Here is a 9439-nt window from a genome sequence, read left to right as displayed (position 1 = left end):
TTCAGAGAGGTAGACCCTCATCATCATGGCGGGGGAGTGTGGTGGCAGGCAGGGAGGCATGGTGCTGGAGAAGTAGCTGAGAGTGCACATCCTAACCTGCAGAGAGAGAGAGAGAGAGAGAGAGAGAGAGAGAGAGAGAGAGAGAGAGAGAGAACCAACTGTGGACCAAGAATACAAACATATAAGCCTATGGGAGCCATTCTCATTCAAACTACCATAGACTCAGAAACCTTACTGTTAGCTGTGAAAATGAATATGTACACCAGGTATCGAACTTTGAAGTCACCTGGACTTCAAACAGCTGCAAACCAGGTGCCTACTCCTACCCAAAACGTAGGTTACCTAGAGACGCCTGCTAAGCTTCCCAGCAGCTTGGACTCTACCCCATCTTATCACCAGCACTCAGCTGCCTGTACCTCAGGACTGACAGCTTCGTATCCTAGTGTGGTTCCCCGTGATTGAGAGGGCAGCGGTGCCCACACACTCTGTGACTAATCGTTGAAAGAATAACTTACTAATCAGTGTGGGAGGGGGCAGAACAGTGAATGTGCTTGTCTTCGTATGGTAGCACCCATCAGGTAATATAAATGTACTATCTAGTTCAGCATGGTTTCTTCCCTCCCACACTCCCCCTGCCATGGCTTAGTGTTTATTTTTCTTCTGAGAACTTCTCAAAGTTGTGTACTAGCTTTCACCACTGGCTATATGTGGAGTGGGCAGATGAACGCATTCACCTATTCAGCATATATTTGCTGAGTTGTAAGAATACTGTGGAGATAGAGGAGAGTTGAGACCAATGAGCTCTATGATCCCACAGAGCTCCCTCTTTAAGAATGAGACAACATGTAGCTTCAGACAAGAAGCTATAAGGGGATCCCAGAGAGTGAGTGTGATAAACTCTCACAAATCTACTGATGCAAATGTCCTTGACACTTCCCTGTAAGGAAAAAGCAGTGTGTCCTGTGTCCCCGAGTTTCATCTCTGCAGAAGGTCCTTACAGAGGGAAGAAGGATGTGGACCCAGACCACTAGCCTGGAATGATCCAGCCCTCCAATGCCTGAGGGGCAGCAGCCTGGTTTAACTGCTTTAGCTTGGCCTGAAATTTGCTGGAGGTTACATGACCTAACACTCTCCCGGCTTTTTAACTGATAGGTTTATAGAAGGCTCACAGCAAATCTGTGCTCTGTGATTGAAAATTTAAAGGCATGAATCTCGGATTGTTGGAAGTTTAAAAGAAAAATCTCCATACTCCTACTACCTCTCTTTTCTTTCTTCTTTTGCACTAAGAGGAAAGTGCTCTTCCAGAAATGACCTGTACATAGTACAAGTGAGGAAAAAACAGGAAGCTGTTGCCCCCTGAGTTCCGACAGTGGGAACCTGTTATACTTGTAAAATATGTGTAGAAGCAGGGAAATTCTTTTTTAACAATATGATAAACGTATTTTGACTGTTTTATCTGTCTAAATAATAAAAGAAAAACAAACGTAATTGGCCTAAACTGAAGGTGCCCTTTGATACATGTAGATAACCCCTATGGGGATAATTATACAAAAGTGAAGGCTGTGTTGATTTCAGCGTAACATGTGTGTCCAAAGGCAGAAACTGACCTTTAGTGCATGCGCATGTGTTCTGCATCCTTATATTAGGTTTGTCTGTATGTCTGAGATGTCTGTATTTCTACCCACAGTCTGGGATGGAGGGCAGTGTTGAGAACTGAGCTGACTGGCAGAAGCTGTGTGGGTAGAGGAGAGGGTTAAGAGTACTGATTCCTCCTTGGTAAAAGATCTCCATAAGCACATTTGGAAAAACTTAACGTTTTAGGAATTTCCATGGTGGTGGTAGCATCCAGTCCACCATGGTACTGGTGGGCACCATGATTGTACCATGTGGGTCAGAAAAGGGGGAAACTGCAAATGCCCTCTGCTTCTCTGCTTGGCTTTGCTTACGAGTCTTGTTCTATAGACATCTGAGGTGAAAGGGGAGCAGAATTATGAAGGTGTGATGGTAACTCTCTCATCGGTATGACCAAATACCTGGCTTAAAGGAGGAAGGCTTTACCTTGGCATACAGTGTCATAGTCCTCCATGGTGGGAAATGCTCAGAGTGTAGGGTAGGGGTGTTATATTTACTTCCTGATAGATAAGAAGAGAGAGAGTGTGTATGGAATCAGGGACTTTCAAAATAATGCCCCTGCTTGTAACCTGGTTCTTCCAGGTAGGGCCTATCTCCTTAAGTTTACACCATCTGTCCAAAATAACGTCATCAATATAAGCCAAGCATTCAGCACATGAGTTCATGGGTGACCTAATCAAGCCACAGCATAGCCATCTTCCTCATCTTTAAAACTAAACTTCAGAATCCTGGAGCAGGAAGTATGGACATTGAGGGGTGGGGGAAGGTGTCCCATCAGATGTGTATTAAGTCTAATTTTGTAAAGTGAAATGATAGAAACAAATCACATATTTATTCTAGGCACCCATGGAATGGTGAGGGTAAATTATTCCAAAGCAATTACTCTCCAGAAAAAGAGTTATTATTCAATTTCTACTCTTGCTCCTAATGTTTCACTTATATTTATATTCATAATGCTCTCAGAACACATTAATCCAAGCAAGACTCCAGCCAAGAATCACAGCTATCATTTATTCTCTGAATGCCTTCCTACATGCATTTACAACGACGACTAAAGCACATACATGTACACAGACAGACAAACGACCCACGGTCACATGCTCCTCCCTCGCCCACAGTAGAGCCATTTGTGACAGGCCAATTCCTAGTAGCTACTAAGTCGAAGGCTCTCACAGCTTAGCTATTCACTGCCAGACAGGGAGTCTGTGTTCTCCCACTCCCCATGCACTTCCAGTTTGCAGAGTGGTGCCAGCCTGGCATCTTGTCTTGTGACTTGATAACAGATTCCATTAATAGAGCATCCAGTGGCACTGACATCCAGTCCTGCTCAGCTGGGGGCATCTGGCAAATTGTGCCAGCCTGGAGAACTGTGAGGGCCGTGGAGCCAGTGCCAGGTCATACAGAGAGGCTGACTGTAATCCACGCCCTCTGTATGCACAAGGAATTGCAAAAAGGGAGCTTTGAAATGAGATGAAAGAGAGAGAGAGAGAGAGAGAGAGAGAGAGAGAGAGAGAGAGAGAAGATATTGGGTCCAGACCTTCTTGATATTTGTCATCCCAGTTTGTGAACTCTGTGGTGAGACAAAACCACCATTGTTTCTCTCGGTTGGGCTGAAGCCTGGTTCAGAGGTCTATTTATTCCCCAGCACATTGCCCAGGCCTGGTGACTGTCATTATCATTATTAATGATGGTAATCATTGACAACATGGTAAACAACTTGAAAAGATCTAGCTTCCTGAAGGGGAAAAAAATGTAAGTCACCGTAAGAATGACTCTTTTACATGGGAATAAATAGCACATTTGTGTCTTGGTACTTTAAATTATGTCTTCGCTTGCTGAGGCTGGAGGGCATAGGGCTCGGTTTTAAACTCCAATAAATGAACAAATGGATTAGCACTAGGCAAAGGGTCCATGTTGATCAAAACCAGTCATTTGGACTTTGGGTCCATAATTACACATAGCCTTCCTGCTTTTCTGCTTTTGGTCATTCATTCCTGGATCTGCAGAACTGGCCCTCCCCAGAAGAGGAGAGAATCGCTTGCTAGTGCTGGGATTTTAGGTCATGGCAACTAAAATAGCTCTTTCTGCACAAAATCCCCTCCACTAAAGCTGAAAATGTAAATATAAGGAAAGCAAGGGCAGAGAGGCTCTGGAAACCCTTGACCCCCGCCAGCCAGCTTCTCTGTTGAACATTCCAACAACACAAAAGCCAAGCCTAGATCATCACTCTCTGAAAACCAGAGTTAATTACTTTTTCCACAACACTTGCCAAAGATACCATTCCATAGTCTCATGGTGTGTCTTTGACCTGCATCAGACAACATTTCTCCACGTAGCAGATGTGTTTGCCTTGGTAAATAATTTCAATTAAACTGGAACTAAGGCTAAAATATATTGTTCAACAATGAAAAACAATTGCTTGAGATTCTTTTCCACCTCCCCTCTTTGTGCGTCTTACATTGATGTCTAATACTGGAAGAAAAACCCAGACATGATCTATGGAGCTTGACGCATATTGCTTTTTGAAGTGGTTTGACATGAATGTATTTTTGCACCTGAACTCATTTGTTTTAAGAGATGGCAGACCTAGATTTTACCTAGAAAAATCCTTTAGAATTCTAAATATTCACCCTCCGGGGTCTGCATTCGTTTTTGGAACTTGGTAGAAAAAGATATGAATCCGTGTCAACTCAGAAAGCCGTTCTTGAAAAATCAGTTCAGTAGGCAGTGTCATCGCGGTGAAAGCAACAATAATAAAGATGGCATTGTCTCCTTGGAAAGCCGGTTGAGCATCTCCAGGCCCCTATTTGTGTGGGACCCCAGTAGCTGCACCACATTCCCACTTTGTGAAGTTGCATTGCTCCCCCACAGTTCATTTCCCAAGGCTTCTCTTTCTTTAATGCCCTAAGAGCAACTCACACACACTTGGAGAACACAGTGCCCTGTTTCCGAGCCTTGACATTGTGTCTTCATCGTAGACCGCTATGCAACCGAAAAGCTTCCTCCCCTGCACTTTCAGATTGAGTTTCATCTTCGTCTACCACAGGTCTATCTCCTTCTGGGGTCTTCTAAGTGTAGATTTTGACTACAGTGTGCATGGGATATTTTCTTCTTAGGCTCAGCTTTGTTTTGGCAAAGCTTGCCACTTCCTGAGCAGTTACTGCCTCCAGTCACTCCACAGAGAAAAGAGCATGTCGCAGTCTAGGCAAGGAGCTGTGTGGATGCCCTGTCAAAGCCCCTTTTATAGAGTATTTGTAGTTTCTGAGAGTTACCACTTTAAAAAAGCGACCGTCTTGGTTACTTTTCTATTGCCATGATGAAACACCATGACCAAGGCAGCTTATGAAGAAAGGGTTATGGTGCTCTCTTGCTCTTTGCTCTCCTCTGCTCTGCTCTCTTGCCCTCTTTCCTCTCTCCCTTCTCTCCCCATCCTCCCCTTCCCTCCACGTGCTCATGGTCGGCCCTTACTTCTCCCCTCTTCTATTCTTCTTTTCTCATTAAACTTTTCCACATGGATGAGAGAGAGAGAGAAAGAGAGAGAGAGAGAGAGAGAAAGAGAGAGAGAGAGAGAGAGAGAGAGAGAGAGAGAGAGAGAGAGAGAGAGTTATGGGGACTTACAGCTCTGGAGAGTTAAGAGGCTATGTCCATCATGATGAGGAGCCTAGCAACAGACAGGCAGGCCTGGTACTGCAGCTATAGCTGCAAAGTCTAAGTCAAAGTCTACCCCCAGAGACACACCCTTCCAACAAGGCCACGCCTCCAAATCCTTCCCAAACAGTTCCATGAATTGCAGGCCAAGCATTACAATATGTGAAATGTGTGTGTGGGGGGGCATTTTTATTCAAGCCATCTCGGCGACATAAAAGGGTAACCAAAAAAATGACAGGTTGGTTCCTATGAAGACTCTGAGGGGAACTCTGTTGCAGGTCTCTTTCCTGGCTTCTGGTGGTGGCTAGGAATCTTTGATATCTATTTTCTTAAGGCAATATGAGTCAGTTAACCATCCATTACTGTGAGTAAACATCTGAGATAATCAATGTAAAGAGAGAAAGGTTTATACTGGCACATAGTGTTGGGGCTCAGTCCATGTCCAGGTACCACATGGAGGGAAAATGGGGTGGAGAAAGCTTACATCAGCAGAGAGGCAAAAGGGAAGGAAAGATGTGTGTGTGTGTGTGTGTGGGGTGTGTGTGTGTGTGTGTGTGTGTGTGTGTGTGTGTGTGTATGTGTGATGTTTCTTTTTCTCAAAAGAAATCCCTAGTGACCTAATTTATTTTTCCTACCACTCAACACTGCCATATTCTGGGGATAAGACTAAACACAAGAACTAAACTATCATACTATATAACTCCAATCTGTGTCACTTCTTTTACATAGGAAGTGTTGTCCCCTGTGTCTTGTCTTTATGGATCAGGACAGCAGTCACAGTGGATTAGACTCCTCTCAGAACAATATGATATCATTTAACTTGATTCCATTTGCAAAGACCGTATTTCCAACTAAGGCACATTCTCGGCTATGGGACATCAGAGCTTCAATGAATTTTTTGGGTGGGGTGGGGGGAGACAATTCAATCCACAATACTATAAGTGTTCTTCACACTGTCTCTTTTCTCACTTCACTGGGCACTGAGGATAATTCTTTTTCTGCTCCCTGGATATCCCAGCACCAGAGACGTTACCGTGCTCAATACGTGACTGATCATGATGTACGGTCTGCATGTTCATAATGACTAGGCCACAGTTTGTTGGCAGTGAATACAAAGGCACCTACTTCATTCAGTTATCCTGTGGCAGTATCAAATGGAATGGGTAGAAACAATACACCTCCACTTTGTAAAAACCTACCAGGTTTACTGAAATATCGAAACAAGTTCCAAGGGAAAGATTCTCAGGATTAAAAAAGATGTCAAATTTCTTTTCAGTCAACTCGGAATTTATATTTAATAGTACCTGAGAGAGGTTCAGCAAAACTCTTCTAGGGTATCCCTGTGTGACGTTGCAGGGTCAACTTGAAGGGGCAGAGTCCTCGGGTGGGTGGTGTCTGGAGTCCTGAGCAGTTGGGGGCACATTAGCTTTCAATGTTGTCATCACTGTCCCTGTGAATTAACCACAGCGGCTGGGGCTGGTCCTCTATGCCCTCTCTCTTCTCTCCTTGCCTCCTTGATCTTCCCAGGCTTTCACTTTAATAGTTCCCCTGCACCACATCCTCCAGGAGTCTCAAGCCTCCCTGGCTTTTCTGTCTAAGGAGGAAAGGAGTGGCTTCTCACAGCAGACGAACACCATTATTGGCCCTTAATAAAGTGGATATTAGAGTAATTTGGAAAATCCTCTCAGCAAAAATGTCTGGCTTGTAAAACTATTGTTTTACTGCATAATCCTATTTGGCATGTCAGACCTTAGTGCCAGCCTCCTGCTTTTTCTGCAACTTCAACTGTTAATCTCCTCCTAAGCAGATGGACACCTTGGGCCTACCCATACAAAGCAAACAGGAGAAGCTGATTAAGTATGGGGGGGGGCTTCCAATTTGCTTGTAATTACAAGTTACTCAGTGACAGATACCGAAGAGCAACTGGACTTGGTGAGGAGAGAGCAGGAGTGATCAGGGGCGATTTCAGGAGCACTTCTTAGCCCACCAAATGACCCAGGAGGTGGGAGAAGACTTAGGCAAGTGTTCCAAAGGAGCATTTTGTCATCAGCATCAAGTCATGGACACATTCTGGTGCTACCATAAGTGTTTATTAATTTAACATTACTCTGAAAACATTCTCACTCTTTCAGATGGACAATCATTCTCTAAGAGGTTTTGCTTGGGTTAAACTTGTAAGCACTCTTGGTAATTTCTCTTTTGAGTTAATGATTTTTTTAAAAAAGCTTTATTAATTTTATGTATGAGTGCACACTGTGGCTGTCTTCCGACACACAAGAAGGGGGGGTCAGATCCCATTACAGATGGTTGTGAGCCACCATGTGGTTGCTGGGATTTGAACTCAGGACCTTTGGAAGAGCAGTCAGTGCTCTTAACCTCTGAGCCATCTCTCCAACCCCAATTCTCAGTGGTTTATCTTTATCTAGTGGTTTTCCTTTCTGTGTTTAAAAGACCCATGGTTTCTACATAGAACCTGGAGGATAGAGGGGGAAGAACCAGACTCTTCTGTGAAGCTGTAGGTAACTTACAGGATGTGATTCCCATAATTCATTTTTATTTGTAGTGTGTGTGTGTGTGTGTGTGTGTGTGTGTGTGTGTGTGTGTGTGTAAGAGAGAGAGAGAGAGAAGGAGTGAGAGAAAGAGAGAGAGTATGAGAATGTGTGTGTGTGTATGTGTGCATGTGTGTGTATGTGTATGTGTGTGTATGAGAGTATGTGTGAGTATGTGTATATATGATCCATACATGTATTGGTAACTATGAAGGTCAGACGAGAGTGTCAAGTCCCCTGAAGCTTGAGTTACAGCTGGTTGTCAGCTATCTAATGTTGGTGCTAGGAATTGAACTCATGTCCTCTGAAAGGGCAGTAACCACTCTTAACCACTATGCCATCTCCTCTGTCCTGTAATCCCCAAAGCACAGCACTTTGGTATGCAGAGTATATTTGCATACCAGAGTAGAAGAAACTAGGAGGGCTTTAGATACAAACATGTCTTGGGTCTCCGCCTTCTTGTTTCTAGTTCTTTATCCCCACTAAGTTGGTCATGGAAACTGTAATTCCTCCCCCCAAAGCAAGTCATAAAACTTGGAAAGGTTACTCTCTGACCTCGTCACTCCAGAGGCCCCAAGTTGTCCTGCCTTATACATGGCATAGGAATGTCTTACAGAGACAGAAAAGGGTAGGAATAGCCTTTCTCTCACTAGCCCTTGAAGAGAGTCTCCACAGCCACAGTTTATTATCAATGGGGCATATTTATGTCCAATCGTGTTTCTCTACAACCATCCAAGGGTTTCATCAGACTTAGCATAAAAATGCAGCTGTCCCTGAGCTTTCAGCCTTAATTTTTGGAGACTCTCCAGTCACATAAAACTTCAGGAACATTTGTTCAGCTCTTCTGTTGTTAATCTGTCATGTTAGACAGGTGCCAGCTTTGACCTTTGCAACAGGCAGGAAGGAATCATTGCTTTTCTCTCCAGTGCTCTGACAGTGGTTCTTGTCCTTGCTTGCACATTAGAGCTACCTGGAGAGATTTGCAAAGACACACACATGTAAGAGTGGGAGGGTTCATTAGGATTTAAACCCTGGCTTCTGAGCTAGTATTGAGGGGTTAATTCTGGGAGATTGCCTTTGTATCTCTGTAATCACGTTGGCTCTTACTCCCTGGGTTCTTAGTTTTAGGGCCAGCCATTGTGTGTGTGTGTGTGTGTGTGTGTGTGTGTGTGTGTGTGTGTACACATATATACTCTTCCTACTTCATTCTCTGTGCCTCCCATATCAAATTGGCCAGAACCTGTGCTGTAGCATCAGAGAGATGATCATATGCAAGACCTGTAGTCCATCTTGCTCAGTGTTACGATGGCTGAACAAGCTAGAGTGTTTCACCCAGGTCACGCCATGAGTGACATGTGACTTGGTATAGCAGTGGTACCCAGCTGAAGGCCTAAGCTAGAACATTTCTCCTTACATCCTGAATGCAGTGTCTACTGCCTAGGTGATATTTGCTCACCAAATGTTTGTTTTTATTTTACCCAGAAGTGAGGGAATTAGCAAGAAAAGCATTAATCTTATTTCCTGAAATCCTATAATTCCCTTGTTCAGAGTCATGAGTATTTGTGGAACAGGTCCACTTGGGTGCATTTGGTTGGTATGACCCATGAGAG

Source organism: Rattus norvegicus, chromosome 2 (assembly GCF_036323735.1).
Source record: "Rattus norvegicus strain BN/NHsdMcwi chromosome 2, GRCr8, whole genome shotgun sequence".
NCBI lineage: Eukaryota > Metazoa > Chordata > Mammalia > Rodentia > Muridae > Rattus > Rattus norvegicus.
The sequence above is the reverse complement of the archived record's forward strand: the minus strand, read 5'-3'. Positions refer to the sequence as shown.